At 37.4% G+C, this 17,274-nt stretch overlaps 1 long non-coding RNA gene across 1 annotated transcript; it reads right to left on the reverse strand.

The window, feature by feature from the left end:
• Nucleotides 1-14,605: 14,605 nt before the first annotated feature.
• On the reverse strand, nucleotides 14,606-16,930 carry LOC147633251 (uncharacterized). The gene is made up of 3 exons (XR_015267051.1): nucleotides 16,591-16,930; nucleotides 14,898-16,510; nucleotides 14,606-14,819 (listed from the first exon to the last, which is right to left on the reverse strand). It is a non-coding gene; the product is annotated as an uncharacterized LOC147633251 (long non-coding RNA).
• Nucleotides 16,931-17,274: the final 344 nt, after the last annotated feature.

Below are 17,274 nucleotides of genomic sequence, written 5' to 3' on the forward strand. Positions count from 1 at the left end.
CTTTGAAAGGGAGCCTCGATGGTGGCTGATCTAGAAACTGCTAGATGTAGGGTATTATTACTAGAAGCTAGGGAGTAAAGTCATTGTGATGACTAGTGAACTATGTGGAGAAGGGATTGTCATGTATCTATATAGGCATGCCTACGCCATGACATGACCACATAAACTATATAGGTCCATGATCATGATCGGTGCCACCGTCCGTGGTGTAGACTCGGCCTTTAAAGATGTACTAGATTCTCTTAGGTAAGTTTTCTACCTCCCACCATCATTTGGGCTCATTTACTACCCTTTCAGGCCTCACAATGTCAAGACAGAGTGGTGTCCAAGAGTAAAGTCTGCATACCTCATGTGTGGACTGTGATGAGATGACGGTCCAGTCTAGTGTGGAATATAGCCTATTTGGTAGTGTGTCAAATCTCTAATCTAAGCCATCTCTAAATCCTCTAGCCCCCTAGCCCACCTTTTTGTATGAATAAGCTACTCTTCATAATAAAGGGTGTACAAACATGAGCTAGCAAGTATTTGGGCAATAAAATATGAGAGTGGAACATTAGTATCCAATCAATGGTGAACTATGACCTTTGCAATCCACAATGAACATGTCGCTCCCCATTTGGTCCCTGCTAAGAGTCTTTATAAATATTTATACACCATTCTTTGTCGTAGACTTCTTGAACATGATGAGCTCATGCATAAAGTGATAATGAATCTCAATGTGTTTCATGAGAGCATGTACCACAAGATTTTAAGCAATGACCATGCAACTTTTGTTGTCACATTGTAGCACATTGTAGCACATTGTAGCTTATCCTTGAATTCCTCACATGATGCAAAGCATGCAGCTTTGTACTAAATGTCTATCGATGAGAGTACAAGAGTGGCCCATTTCTTATTAATCCAATAAATCATCCTCAAACAAGAGAAAAATGATAACCTGGTGTTGGAGTCACCTATTCAATCTAAGTCACATAAGCCACTAATGGTCTTGCTCGTAGCATAGGTGATGTCATACTCTCGAGTACCTTATTGCAAAACACGCGTGCATACCTGGTTTTCAATGATTCTTTCGAGGATTGTTGGAGAATTGGCTTAAAACACCAACATCAAAACTAATGCCTTGTTTATTATTACACAAGAAGGTAAGACTACCAACTAGTTTTATGTATGAGTTCTTATCCCACAAGGTCTGCAGTGTCCTTGTTGACACAACTTCATATTATTCTCCATTGGGGTATCAGTTGCCTTTTTAGTCATGGTCAAATGCCTTGAGTGTCTGACCTACATATTTCTATTAAGAGATAAAAATGTTATCTAGCTTTTGCCACCCCTCAATCCCCAAACAATAATGCAGAAGCCCAAGATCAGACATCTTAAACTATGTCATGTCTGTTAGATCTTTTTCTAGTGATCCTCTTTCAAGATGAGGTGATCTACATAGAGAACAATGACCATATACATTCCCATGTCACAAAAGAGACATACAAATGTATATATGAAGGACTACGTAAAAGAACAATACTCACAAAACAAACATTAATCTTTTGATACCATGCTCGTGGGGGCATATTTTAGCCCATAGAGTGTCTTCAGAAACCTGCAAACTTTGCTTTCAAAATCAAGAACGATGAACCCTAGTGGTTGCTCATCAACGACTCCACTACAAACGTACTTGGGTAAGAAACCTTCACTTGTACACTTGAAGTTTTTGGGTGTGAATGTTATGTACATATTCCAGATGCTCAAAGAACAAAATTGGACATAAAATGCCTAAAATACATCTTCTTGGATTACAACATGGAGTCAAAAGGATGTTGACTCTATGACCCTTGGGCAAAGAAGATCATCGTGAGTCGTGATGTGGTGCTCTAGGAACAATCACATTGAATGGAGAAGGAGCTTCCTTCTTTCATGCAACAAAGAAATCACCAAAGCAACACAATCTCCACATGGAGCACAGACTTCCTCACATTCTGGTGGAGGGCAGGCCATGCCATTTCTATTTCCTATGGAGATGGAATTTAAAGATGAAGATCTAGACCATGTGTTACAGGACCATGGTGCATGGAGATTAAAATATTTCACAAATTGAATAATAGAAGAAATAAACCATAAACACCATAGCATAATTCAAGAGCATAAAAATCAAAGAACACAAGATTGGGTGCAATCTTCCCCCCCGACGTGTGTGGCTCCACTCCCACATGCAGTATTTAAATTATATTATCATAAATTTAGCCATTGGAGCCATAAATAACATAGCTTTTCCAAAATTGGGCTTTTACAAAATTGAACCACGGTTCAATTCTTTTAAAGTATCTTATCAAAAATAAACCTTGCCCCACATATGTACAATGGAAAAAACCATACAAAATCAAATATTTAGCACACATGTGCTCTGCTAGATAATCTCGTCCAATGTCCACTTGGGTTGTTCCGAACTCATGATCTATACTCAACATAGTCCACAATGTTAGATCAGAATTACTTTGGAATCACTCATGAAAATAATTCTAACAAATGGAAATCATTCACTACCATGCTTCACACATGAACCATGTATCATACATAATTAATTGGATTCACTCCCATGATAAAATATTCTGAAAAATCTCACTCCCATGATAGTCCTCCCGTTTGAGAAGACAACCGTCCTTGGTTGTAACTATCAGCACACATAAGTGATCAAACACATTAATCGTTCCCACATTGGATTCACTTACAATGTCATTATGTATTTAAGTGGATTCACTCCCACATGTTCTCACATGTGTCTTAAAGTTGGTCGGATTCACTCACGACGATCAAACTCCCATGATCTTTGTACGTATCATATGTGTCTTAGAGTTGATCAGATTCACTCACAATGGTTTCATACGCATCACACATATTCACAGAGTATACCACACGTTTCACACGTGTCACAGGCTGGTTGGATTCACTCACAACCAGCTAGGGTCACCCTCTAAAGAATCAAATTCACTCTTAATTCTTATACCACACTTGGGTCACCCTCATCAAGAATTAATTCAGAAGAGTTGATCGGATTCACTCACAAATCAAATTCACAAATTTTTTACATGCGTCACACATGTCACAGTTGGTTGGATTCACTCACAACCAAATAATTCTTTAATCACACTTCGGTCACCCAAGATATTCTTTTCACTTATTGGGTCACCTAATAATAACTTAATTACTGTAACACCATGCATGTGCCACTTTATCTTGCCCTCTCCCACCCTCATATCTCTCTACTCCCATCTCACATCACTCTCTTCTCGTCCTCTCCTCTCTCTCCTCAACCATCTCACATCTCTCCGTTGCTTCTCTCTCTCTCTCTCTCTCTCTCTCTCTCTCTCTCTCTCTCTCTCTCTCTCTCTCCCTTGTCTCTCCTCTCTCTTGTCTATCCCACCCTCATATCTCTCTACTCCCATCTCACATCACCCTCTTCTCTTCCTCTCTCTCTCTTCAACCATCTCACATCTCTCTGTTGCTTCTCTCTCTCTCTCTCTCTCTCTCTCCTTTAGTGTTTGTCTCTTGTCTCTCTCTCCCCGTTCTCCTTGTTTCTCCCCCTTCCCTCCCCCCTCCTTGTCTCCCTCTTTCCTCGTCTATTTCCTTAGGAGTCTCAATGTCTCTCCCTTACCAACTCATTTTTTGTATTCCTTCTTATCAATCTTACATCCTCTCTCTCTTCCTATGTCTTTCTCATCTATGTTGTCACCTCTTTCACTTCCCTTACTTTTCATATTTTCTCTCTCTTATCCTTTTGTTCATGTGAGGCCACATACTTATAATTCATTTCTTAACATAACACACTTAACTCATTTTATGAATACATATCCTTCAAGTCTACAAACTTAACACTACCTTATTCATCCACACAATACAGAAAATGTCAATTCTTTATTACTTTGTATGACATGCTGAGCACAAACATTGTTGAAACTGTCAATGATATCTTATTGTAAAACCCCAACATGCATTGTTCTCGCCCTCTCTCTCTCATATGTAAAATAAGATCATGACATAATCATAAACAATGGTTAAACCTAATCACTTAAATATTCATAAACAAGTATGTTCATTGAACTACAATGACATCTTCATCAAGTTACTCTCCACAATGTCCTTTTTGAGATCAATAAAAATAATGTCATGCCTAATTTGCACATTACCATAGCACAATCTCCACATCTTGCATAGAGCTCTACAATCACTTGCCCTATTTTTGCATGTTGCTTCAACAGGCTATCCCAAAAGTCGTATCCACATTGACATCCACTTACAAAGAAAACATTTCTCTAAATTCCACATAATATGAAACACCCATACTTTGGATTACTTATATGTTTATACCATACCTCGCCATGTTGTCCCATCTAGGAATCTTCCCCAATGCATCATGGTGCAAGGATCAATGATATAATCAGGTGAGAAAGGTTGTACATGGTTTATTCCAATTATGCTTATGAAGGTAGTAACAACAACGAGGGCACATGTCTACACAAGAGTATGAGATGATTTATTATAGAAAAATGTGATGTTTAATGGCAACCTTTTATGAGAATCATAAGCACCTCTATGGTTAGTGTTTCTCACCTCTTATCTAAACACCTTTCCAATCTTTGTTATTCACTGCACATTCAATAAGGTGTCTAATATGAAGCCATATTGTTTGGCCTTCCCTATCATGGTTGTCACTTGATACATAGTACCAATGACAATAAGGAAGCCATTGTCGTCTAAGCTCTTAATGTTGAAACATTCCTCTTGATCACTCACATGTATAGAGATTCCATGGTGGGATAATGTTATTGGGGTAGCCATAAATGGAACCTCTTGTGGGTAACCTCACTACAATATAATCACATTTTGTACTTGTATTGACACCTTTAATATTAAAGGTCTGGTTTGTCTCTTTCATGCTTTGTAACATATCAAAAAGATATACTAGCTTCTGTGGACACTCCTCGTTCCTGAATTGCACAGCCTATCTTGAAAGGATCCCCAACAAATGCTCTCACATTTGAAAAATCATATCCTGCTACACCATGTTGAGAAGAGTTACACATTAATTGTCATGACATGATATAAAAGACACACATTTACTATCATTACACATGTGTTGCACAATTGATTAGTACACCTATCAGTACTAAGGCTTCTATAACAGTAGAGGAACTAGCACTTTGATGTTGCAACATGCTCGGAACACCAAGGACTACTATAGAGGGCATATGATGAGACAAACACTCCTACAAAGCATATATTTTGTAAGTACATGCACTACACATATACAATACATTATCATTACTATTTAGTAAAATCATACCTATAATAGTAAAGGAACTAGCACTTTGATGTTGCAACATGCTCGGAACACCGAGGACTACTGTAGAGGGCATAAGGGCATACGAAGAGACACTCCTACAAAGCATACATTTTGTAAGTGCATGCACTACACATTTACAGTACATTGTCATTACTATTTAGTAAAATCATGCCTGGCAAATTCATTTGGACTCATATCAAAACACCTAGGCTAGGTGGATTATTATGTCGAAATGGTGCATTTGGCACTTCACCTCTTGCCAAGCATATCTGGACCCATAACTAATTCATCTACATTAGTATTCCAACTATGTAATAATAAAACCCCTCACCTCTTATTGCCAAGCATCTCTGGACCCATAATTAAATCATCTACGTTAGTATCCCAACTATTTAATAATAAAACTAATCAATCAATCACGAGTAAAAGAGTGCCCTGCCTGTGTTGTTGCATGATCCACTTCGTCAACTTATGGGGTTGTCTTAGTGGGCTGAGTGTTATCCTCAGAATCTCTTTTGTTATACTCTGATGCAGAGGTAGCAGAGTCATCTTCTTCCCCTCGTGCCTTTACTTCTTCCTCTTCCTTTTTAGCATCCTTATTTGGCACTTTTGCCCCTTCATCATCATCATCCTCTTCATCTTTATCAGCCCTTTAATCTTCCATAAGCCCTTTGCCCTTATCTTGAAGATGTGATTGGTTACATAGAATTTGAGTCTTCATAATATAAATCGCAATTCAAAAAAAAAATTAGAAATGAACTGAAATATCTAATTACATAGTACATACCATCATCTTGGATTGCTTTGATTTACGATTGTACATCTCCTTCTTACTATATCCTTGCATCCCAAAGTTCTCAAAGTTGTTGCTATGTATATGGTGCTCTCAAGTCTTAGATCTCGCCACTCATTTACGATGGCTAGCACAACATCAATATATTTCTCGGCATGGCACTTAGGAATCCATCTACATATAATTGTTTCCATTCATATTACGAATATAAGAGCACAATAAAGTAGTAAGTAGTCTTTCTAGATTGTTACGGACCTAAATACAACACGCTTAGTAGCTTTGATGAAAGCACGGTTTGAAGCTACCAAGCCTTATTTTTTCAGGGACCCCATCATTTTCTCAAACAAATTCCCAAAATACAGTCTCTTGAGATCGGCGAGGTCCTCCTAAAATGTATCTAGAAAATGTATTTTATACTTATCTGTTATTTCTGTAAGGACTGGCACACCTTGTTATCCAATCTCGTGCCATATCACCTCAGCCAATCTATGAATAAACTTACATTTAGTGCATTGCCATTGAAATTTTTATTAACACAAGATACAGTGCTTTGTATATATCAAGAAAATAGAAAAAATAATTATTACTTACTCTTTGGGATTTGGAAGTCCTTCAACCTCTGTTGCGAATCTCCATCAATCAAAATATCTAAAATTGTAACTTTTTGGTCCATTGGCAATGTGTTGGATGCCAAGCTAAATAACATATCAAACAATCTGGTTTGTCATCCCAATTTACTTGCATTAGTCGACTGTAACACACAACACCAAAATCAAACCGCAACATTAAAACCAAAATATGTTGTTGCCTACCAAAAAGACTGAGAGGGAAGAGTGTAGGCTTTCTTACTCAAAGAAACCTTCTCCTTGTGTAGGGTTTGCAATCACGACGGCCAACCATCTAGTAGTATGCCTGCACTTTCTCTCATCTTTATAAAATATAGTTCTCCATTTGCCTTCAAACTCATTTGTAGGCAGGGTATCTACAAGGGGATCATTCTCTTGGGTGGCAGCAATGTACTTATCCTATAGTTCATAGGTTACTACATTAGTATATAAACATTAATCATATATTGCAAATGTTAGAAGATAGGAGATTATACCTGGAATACTTTTGGGATAGTTTTGAAAGTTCAAAGTTGTACCAAGATGGGCGACCCTTTTTTTATATCAAGGCATGCTTCTCCATCCATGCCTTGTTTTTCGCTCTTGTGTGCTTCATAATTATTTCTTTATTTTCTAATCCGAGCACCCTAATGAGACACACTTTGTCCATAAGAGATGATAAAACATAGCCCACTTCATTCATCCTATGGTAAACAAATTAAAAGTAATGACAAAAGATAAAACATACTGCACTTGAACCACCCAAAGTGAAGAGATTTAAGACATATATTCTCATAATGTGTACGTTCCCTCACCTGTTTAAGTGAGCTATGACTGTGAGGACCTCCCCTCGCTATCCTTATTAAATTCAATAAGGATAGCGTCAACACATGGATGTCTTGATACAGCATTCTTCAATGCTACATTCAGTGCGAACCTAATTAGTCCATTTCTATTTTAAAAAACTTAACACCGCGTTCAAAAAGTTAGCAATTTAAGATGACTCACATTTACTAATCTCCTCCATCCATGCCAAAACGTGATTATTGTCGTTCCATACATAAAACATCTTCTTAGACAAGAATTTCCACTCCATGTCTTTGATCACATTCTCGAACTCCTCGTTTTCATTCATCATGTCATCCCATCTACTAACATCATCCTATGATACTTCTCTAACATGATTGTGGGATGAGGAGATGGAGAAAATAAACCTACATTGTATAGAATTCCCTTGCCAACTTCTTGTACCTAAACTGCACTCTTCTTATAGAGGGGTTAGGCACAAGTTTGCACAAGGGAATAGGTGGCAAAGGAGTGGGTCTCTTCACCTGCACTGCACACATAGAGGGTGTGCTTCCCACTTATAAAAACACCTTATGCAAGATTACTTAAAATGTGGATAATAATTACCTTTACTCTGTTTAGACCATCCTGCATGAGTTCTTCGCAGATAAGTTGCATGTGTGACCATGTAGTGATCTTCATTCTCACCTTCTTTTTTAGTTTCCTCTTCCACCTCTTCTACTTCCCTTATTTCTTTCATGGATTTCAAAGAAGAACTTTTCTTCTATTTAGACTATCCTGCAGGAGTTCTAGTCACAGACAAGTTGCATGTGGGACCATGTAGTAGTCTTCATTCTCACCTTCTCTTTCAGTTCCCTCTTCTACCTCTTCTAATTCCCTTTTTTCTTTCATGGATTTCAAAGAAGAACCTTTTTGGTAGACTTAGAAGATCAACTTGGATTTCTTTGTGAAGGTACCCAATCGTCATCTTCTTTTTCTTGCATTATTTTCCTCCTCTTCTTTGTGCTTGTTACTTCTTGGCTTGCTTGTCTAGTAGCAATGCGCTTTAAGCGATGTGCACGCTTTCGATTACATGTTGGGTTTCCATTGAGTGTGGGTCAATCTAAATACAATGACATCTACAAGATAAATTAGTTTACGTAAAACAAAAAAAATAAACATAATTACCAAGGTAAAAACAAATATAAAACCACTTATGCAATCTCTTGCTAGCCATACAATGATGTAACCTTTGCTTTGATTTAATGTGGAGACATCACCATCTTCAAGAGGAAAAGGAAGTAGTACTTCTCCCACTTTGACATCTTCAATCAACTCGCCAACATACCCAGACAACAAAGGAACTCCATGCACGGTATCAATAATGGAGTTTACATGCAACATAATGCCAGTAGCTACTTTCGAATCGTGGAACATCAAAAACACCCATGTCCCTTTTTTCAAGTTGAGGAGGTGCTATATCCAAGAGAAAAAAGAGAAGAGAAACAAGAGTGATAAAATTAAGAGATTAATAAAATAAAATGGAAAGGAAGGAGATTGGAAGAAAAAAGGAAAAGGAAAAACAAAAGAAGTGAACAATAATGGAGACATCAAGAAAAGAGGGAAGATCAGAATAAAACAAAGGAATAAAGAGATACAAATAGAGAAGCAATACAAACTTTTAGGCTTTTTGGAAAAAAGAGAGAGAGAGAGAGAGAGAGAGAGAGAGAGAGAGAGAGAGAGAGAGAGAGAGAGAGAGAGAGAGAGAGAGAAAGAGATAAGAAATGAAAGAAAGAGAAAGAGATAAAATATAGAAAAGATAGATAGAGAGAGAGAGAGAGAGAGAGAGAGAGAGAGAGAGAGAGAGAGAGGGGGGGGGAGGAGGGGAGGGGAGGCGCATGCGCACGCATGCACGAGAGAGAGAGAGAGAGAGAGAGAGAGAGAGAGAGAGAGAGAGAGAGAGATGGTGAGGCAAAAGAATGAAAGAGAGAGCAAGGAGATGAAGGAGAGAGGGGGGGGAGGAGGGGAGGTGAGACAGAGAGAGCAAGGGACGCAGAGGAGAGGGAGGGAGAGGCAAAGGAGAGTGAGGGAGGGGAGGTGAGACAGAGAGTTCAAGGGACGCAGAGGAGAGGGAGGGAGAGGCAAAGGAGAGTGAGGGAGGTGAAGGGAGATGCAAAGGAGACTGAGAGAGGCAAAGAAGAGTGAGGGAGGCATGCTACTACTCTTAGTGAGAAGAGCGAACACCCTTCTCACTAAGGGCAATGTTGCCCTTAGTAAAGGGGGGTGTCTCCCATCTCAGTAAGGGCAACCGATGTCACCCTTAGTGAGGGAGGGGGGGTAGGTCGCCCTTAGTGAGGGGGTCAACCCCCCCTCACTAAGGGCAACCGAGAGAAGAAAGTGAGGGCATGACCTTAAGTAAGGGCATTCCCCTCTCCCTCTCTTCCTTTCACCTTCCCCTCTCATTAAGGGCGACCAGACCTCTAAGGGCGATCGATAAAGAAGTGAGGGCATGACCTTAAGTAAGGACATTCCCCTCTCCATCTCTTCCTTTCATCTCCCCCTCTCATTAAGGGCAACCAGGCCTTTTTCCCTCACTAAGGGGCGATCACCCTTCTTTAAGGGGACCTTAATTTGAAGGTCGTTTTTATGAAGGGCACCCTTAATTTAAAGGCCGTTTTTATTAAGAGTAATTTTAATTTTGGTAAGGTTATTCTAAGGCTGATTTTAATGATGTTAATTTATTAATTAAAATGATTTAAATAAAATCTAAAGGAATAAAATAATAATATTTATAATTTAAATAATTTATATATGGGAGCTAGTTATGTAAATATTTATTATCAAATATTCTCATTAAAAATAAACTCTAGATTTTTTGTATTAAATGACACTATTTATAATGATTGAAGAATGTTTTTATGATTGTTAAAAATAATATATTTTATGAAAAATGAATATAATTTTTTAATTTTATTTTAATATGTATAGATTTAGTGTTAAAATTCAAATTCGTTTTTATTAGTTTATTATGGGTTTGTGAGTTATTTTGAGTTGTTTTTTGTGAGATATATACTTTGCAAATAGAGATCTCTTTCTCCTCTATTTTCTTTTAGTCTCTGATTTTGTTTATTGACATGGAGAACACAACATTTCACAATTTTGTAAGAGGTTTAGAGAGTGATCCTATTGTTAGGTCTATGCAGGAATGTTTTTATATTTCATGTTCGAATGTTATCTACTCATTCTGGATTGAAGGTTTTTGCAATCAAACCAAAAGACGATGGTATAGATCATCTTATATCTATCTAATCAGCTAGACGTGGAACCATGTAATATCTTTGATAAAGATATAACAATAGAATACCTTGTTGTTCCAATAAGAGGAGAGTCAAGCAACACTACAACAAGCACACCAAAGCAAGTCATTATTGATATTACAATATAAAATTCTCCCATAGGCACACCCTATCGGAAGAGTATGGTCAAATACTTATTATCTAAGGAATCTCATGCAGATGTTCTTTGTAGAATGATATTAGCATGCACCCATATTGAGAAGGTGGAAGACATTCCTCAAATATACAATGGCAATGTGGCTTTCAAGTTACCAAAAGTACGTGATTCTTTAGCCTCTCTAATGTAAGAAATGGAACAAGCACATGATGGCCATTATTGGGTGAAACCTACAGAGAGTCATGTAAAGTTTCTCGGAGTAGTCCGAAAGAGTTCTTGTGGGAGGCTATGCCTTGTGTGGAAGTAGGACTATGAACAGCACACCGACTAAAACATCATGGATTGGTAAGCTTATTATCTTAGCTCAATTTTAATAGAAACCTTGATTATTAAGAGTATTTATTGGGACTTGTATTTTTTTAAATAATAGGCAAGCGCGCACAGAAGCTCCCCTCATCGGGCTTAACATTGCATGGATATGGCTCTATGGCTTGTTTCTACTATAAGAACAAATATGTATGTAGAAGCACGTGTGGTGCTATAGTGTACTATTGTATGCATGATGACCCATATATTGTATGCATGACCCATATATGACCAGATTGATGATACATTAAGGGGAATATTTACATGAGGTGCAAAGGATCACATCAAGTCAAGCATTGCAAAAGATAAGAGAACTTGTGCAAGAGGCAGTTTTAGAGGTGGCTACAAGTGGTCCAAGGAAGATACAAATGGATATCACCAAACAACTTCATTGGATGTAGTTGTTAGGAAGTATATGAAGGATGGATCAAATATAAGCAACATGGAGTTATCACTATTATTGGAACACATACATCCCCTAATTCAATGTCAAAGGTAATTTTAACTCCATATTGATTTTAATTTTTTTAATTGTTCTTATAACTTAATTTAACATAGATTGTTAAGTTATCCAATTCTCTTACAGATTCAAGAGGATGGTACATACTTAAGGCAAATAATAAAAATAATAAGAAAAATTATAGTTAAAAGAAGACTTTATTCTAGAAAGGTTGTTACATCATCCTTACATACTGTTTACTAAAGATAACATGATAGCCTCATGTAACTACATAAGGATTCCTACAACTAAGTACTTGTAAGGGATATAGCCTTAAATTGTGTTTACTAAAGACAACCTGACATAACTACATAAGGGTTCCTACACCTTATGTGCTTTTATGGGCTACTCTATTCTTCAACTCCTCTTAAAGGAACTCCTCCTTTTCTTCAACAATGTAGCTGTAACTCTGCCAAGTGCCAATGACGGATTCAATCTTCATATTCTAGATATATAGATCTATGAAATCGATGGGCTCATTTGCTAGAAGCTTTCTCCAAAGATTACGGGCCTCTTGTGTGATTTTGAGATGTTCTTGCACATCTGCACCCCACTTCGTGCACACATCCTTGCAAATAACTTCAAGGGTACCCTTGAGAGTACAGTTGGGAGCATTTGATGAAGACATGATAAGATCAACTTTTTGCACATCTCCACACCACTTCATGCACAAATCCTTGTAAATAGCTTTAAGGTTATCATTAAGAGTAGAGTTGAGGGCATTTGATAAAGACATGATGAGATCGACAAAGATAGAGGATGAGGGAGAAGATGAGGGTAGGTGAGGAAGAGAATGATGGTGAGGGAGAGTTAAGTAAAGAAGGATAAATAGGGAGGGAGAGAAATATAATAAGCAAGAGAGGGAGAGAAATATAATAAGCAAGAGAGGGAGGCAATGGGAGTGAGGATTAGAGTAAGAGCTAGGGAGTCATGTATATAGATACATCATGCTAAAAACAAAAAGGGATTTTGCATGGATGTTCCTAAATTTAAAAAAGTAATAGCATGGATAAATGGTTCCCTACCCTGATTTAAAAATCGAGACATGTGCATGATGGATTCTTTTCCATAGTCACCCTATATTTTTCACTACGTAATAATGATTCCTTGGTCTCAATTACAAACACTTCCATTTACCCAACCTTAATGCCCAAATGCTCAAAGATCGTAACTGTGTTTGAAATTACCAAATCTATTCTCTTGACCGCCATATCTGATATGCCACTTATGTACTTTATTATTGCTTCTTGGTGTAGTCCCTTTTGCAACATAAATCCACTAGTGTCCAATGCTTGGATCTCACCCATAGTAAGGTTTGTACCTCATCCAACTGGCCATACAACCAAGGGTCTAGTAGCAAGTGATTGACAGATAGTATTACATACTCTCCAAGTATGATCCACGTTGTTACAAAACCATGTAAATTGATGCTTAACTGTAACGTTATCACCAATATAGTTTAGTTGCACATGCATTAGTGTGCCACTCAACTGTTTCCCCCACCAATCTGCTAGTGGTTGAAGGGTTTGGAGCTTTTGATGTTCTAGCCTTCTCCATCAACTTTGTTAATTACTATAGGGCTTGCTCCATGATATTTACCTTGCATGAATGCATGCTTCTTTGTGCATTGCAAGAGGGCATTAGCAACTCAATGCACAACACCACTGACGGCATAGTCGCTTGTGCTCTTCTTGAAAATTCCTCACTACATATTGAACTATATGAATGTTCAAGATTTGTTTCCAATGAAAAAGACACAATCGCTTACAACCTTCCAATATATTCTCTAGTCTATTGTTATAGAATGTCCTTACTTCTCTCCAATTGACTCTAGCTTCATCGGCCATGAAGCCAAAAAAATCTGGTTTAGGAAAGCCTTTATGCACTCCACAACATTGTTATCATCTCCCATAATAGAACTTGTGCCATTGTGTCTTCCTCTTTCATTTTGCAAGAAGCAATTATCATAAGCTCTTGTAAGCTACATGTCATCATATAACAGTTCTAAAACAACAATAAAGAAGTTTAAAATTTTTAAGAATTTTACAAGACAAAATTGTAACCTAGATCATATACATGTACACCCATTGTTTTTCATGTGCAACCATTGTTTTCCATCCTTGCACATGCCTAGTGTCATCAAAACAAACCCAATCCCTTCTCAAATCACCATCTCCTATTTGATGCATATGGTTCACTAGGTCTAAACCCGATGTGGTAAACACGTAACACCGCTCTGAGGGAATTACCATTTTCCAAGCTAAAACCCCCAAGCTAGCGAGAGAGGGTCAATTAGATTCTAATTTACCAAAAACTCATATTCCCACAAGCATATTAATCCAATAAATAGAGGTATTAAGATGAACATTTTTAAACTATTTCAAGAGTCTACTAAGTACTATTTACAAATAGCTAACTGACTAGTTATTGGTTGTTACTAATTATCCATATTAATCCATCAAACTTAAACCATGAGTCCATCTATCAATTGGTAACACAAGATGATATAAAGTAAGCCCAACGACTCCAGCCAAAATTGAAACATAAAAAGTTAAGTCACAACAAACACTTGAAGTATAAAAAAGTTAAGCCATCAATGGGCCTACCACATCAATAGAGAGGTAAAGCTCAAATTCAACCATCACCACTTAGAAAAATATAAATTGAAGCCACCATTGACATTATCATCAACTACACAAGCCAAAAATTATTATTTTTTGCTCATCACTACAATAACAAGCAAGAACAATATTGACAAAAGCATAGAGAAGTTCAACATCAACATTAAAAACCAAACTCAATACATGTTGATGTAATAATAAAAGCCCAAGAGTAAATGTAACAATCTACTTGATATCTTCTTCACCAACATCATCCACAAAAAGAGACCTCACATACCTTGTCTCTCACAAAGGATGATCAAAATAGTCATGTTGAGCTACCATAAAGTTTGCTGCATCTGTAGCATAACATGGCAAAGACCTTCAATTTAGAAATATCATAAAATTTTAAGTCAATGTGTGTTTGCCAATCACATACATCATATTTTAAGTTACTCACCAATCCATAGGAGCACTAAACTCCAAAATTGTATCCGCATCATCATCTACAACATGAGAAATGGATGGCCCAACAACATGGGTACAAGATCTGACAAAAGGTGTAAGAAGATCATCACATAGCTCCTTATCATTATCTATGACCAAGCATCTTCTCCCGGTATGTAGTGCTGCTCGTATGAGAGGTCTTGTGCCAGCCAAAAGCTCTAATAGAGTAGCATAACTAGGGGAAAGAAAGTTAAGAAACATAAAAATAAATGATGGACTCTTCTCCATAAAACATGTCCATGATCTAGGCTTTCCTACAAGCTTTGATCGAGTGGAAGAAGGAAGATATTGAGTCAACATGTAGGATTCCAATCATTGCTTTAACTCATGAGCAATGTCTCGACCTTGGGACTCATACACAAGTGGTGCAACCAAGCTTGCACAAAGCCATTACATGAAATGCATTCTCTTGCTTAATCCATAGACCATTCCAAGAATTATGAACAAGAATCTTAGAGAACTCCTAGGATGCCAAAGAAAATCTCACAATGTAGTATAGAAAGATTAAAGTTTAAGAACACCTTCACTTTGAAGCCATATTTCTCATTAATGGTGGAGTAAGCTTCGAGAGTTTTTGCAACCCACCTAAAACATATTTCCAATTTCACACATGTGGAGAGCACTCCACCATTGCCACACTTGATGCAAAACACAAAACAAGTGTTTAACTATTATCATCTATTGCTGTAACGGCCACTCCCAATGAGTAAAGGTAGTGATCATCTGTCAAGGCATTCAATAGTGGAACACTTAGAACACCTCCCATTTGAAGATCTTGTGGGAAAATCTATAAGACATAAATCTACACTCCATGCAGAAGCCTTGTTGCTCCTTTGTCTACCATGACCTCCACTTCCCAAGAAGAAGGTTCTCATCTCATTAAATCCTTTTGCAAAATTTATTTTCCAAAAGCTATATAATCACAACACCAAACCTTCACATTGTCATTTACTGCTTTGCATGCCATTGATGAAAAAGCAAGAAGAGGCAAGTGCACCATATCCATATCATATGTTTTCTTTCTCTTCTTAGCCTCTTCCATGCCCACACCTAACATCAAAATATATAATAGATCACATCTTGATTGAATACAAGTACTTAAGATTTGTTACATATCTACCTCTTTAACAAGCACAAAATATTTTACGAACAACCAAATCACCTAATGTGTCAAGGTTCTTTTGTTTTGGCCTTCATTTGTACCCTTGAGCCTCCGCATCAACCCTCTGTTGGTTAGCTAATATTTTTTTCTCTTCTTCTCGTTTCTTTCTCTCATCCTCATTTATGTTGCTAATAGAACCGGGATCGGACCTACACTCCTCCTTTGAATGCTTCTCGAATAAGTCCTTTTCTTCCTTAATGAAAGTCCCCTTTTTCATGTCCAACCACCATGGGCAGTGATTTCTTTCCCAATTGGAAAGCAAAAATGATCCTATAGAAGATGCATCCTCCCTAAACACTAGAGAAGTATACATACAAAATGTTGGTGGAGTCAACATAGTCCAAGCCTTGCATATATGAGGAATACTAGAATTTTTTTTGGACTCTACCATATAAAGAAGATACCTACAAAAATGATCATATGGTTAAATACCTAGAGTGTTAAACAAGCCAATTTAAAAACAAGAACTTGAGAATGCACCCACCTATACACCACATGCCTAGTTGCATTTGGAAGATCCACTTGCTTCAATGGAGGACTCGAAACTGTCATATCCTTAAAGAGAGGCTCATATAGACACCTTCTCTATATTGTCGAAACACAATGTCATGAAAATACTCATCAAGAGTCGGATGCTCTGGAAGTATTACCTTCTCTCCTCCCATGTTTTTCTCTACCACTTGAGATAGCAACCTTGAAGCTTCCGTTGGAACTTGGTCCATCCATACTTCCTTTGCAAAACCAGCGGATGAATCCATGGTCTGATGATTGTAGCCCATATAAGCTTTTCAAATTATCATCTACTCCCAATAATGACAAAATGTAGATAATATCTACATAAAAAAAGACAAGCCAATTAGGATATTTTAGTTTCAAGATTGATATGTATAAAGAGAGAATGAAAGCAACCTATCCAGTGCATTTTTTTGCTTCTATAAGTCTTATTGACACTCCTCTTGATTGACACAATCTTTTGCAACCTCTCTTTTTTTTGGCATGCTTTGCGAAAATTTCTTGCATTGAATTTCAACATCTCTTGGCCAACCTCCCTAAAATTAAATCTTGTTAATAAATAATCAAAACAAAAATGTAAAGCCACTTAGTTAAATAAAAGAAATACTCACAGAGAATGCGAGCCAATAGTGTTTAAGGGGATACCAAACCTTTC

This window comes from Cibotium barometz, chromosome 12 (genome assembly GCF_041138505.1).
Source record: "Cibotium barometz isolate CiBa-2024 chromosome 12, ASM4113850v1, whole genome shotgun sequence".
NCBI lineage: Eukaryota > Viridiplantae > Streptophyta > Polypodiopsida > Cyatheales > Cibotiaceae > Cibotium > Cibotium barometz.